Source organism: Coturnix japonica, chromosome 20, assembly GCF_001577835.2.
Source record: "Coturnix japonica isolate 7356 chromosome 20, Coturnix japonica 2.1, whole genome shotgun sequence".
Taxonomy (NCBI): domain Eukaryota; kingdom Metazoa; phylum Chordata; class Aves; order Galliformes; family Phasianidae; genus Coturnix; species Coturnix japonica.
The window spans coordinates 12,442,895-12,443,410 of NC_029535.1; positions in this window are offsets into that span (position 1 = coordinate 12,442,895).

The window sequence follows — 516 nt, forward strand, 5'->3', positions numbered from 1 at the left end:
CGTTATGCCGCGTTATATCCCACAATGCAACATACCGGAAGCGACGCTACTGCGCATAATCAAAATGGCGACCTCCAGATGCCTCGTTATGCCGCGTTATATCCCACAATGCCTCATACCGGAAGCGACGCTTTTGCGCATGATCAAAATGGCGATCTCCGGGTGCCTCATTATGCCGCGTTATATCCCAGAATGCATCATACCGGAAGGGACGCTACTGCGCATGATCAACATGGCGACCTCTGGATGCCTCTTTATGCCGCGTTATATCCCACAATGCACCAAACCGGAAAAGACGCTACTGCGCATAACCAAAATGGAGACCTCCGGATGCCTCGTTTTGCCACATTATATCCCATAATGCAACATACCGGAAGCGACGTTACTGCGCATGATCGAAATGGCGACCTCCGGATGCCGCGTTATATCCCGCAATGCACTTTGCCGTAAGTGACGATGTTCCTCACTATGAAAATGGAGTCCGCGACGTGCCGGGACACTGTGGGGCTTTATGGG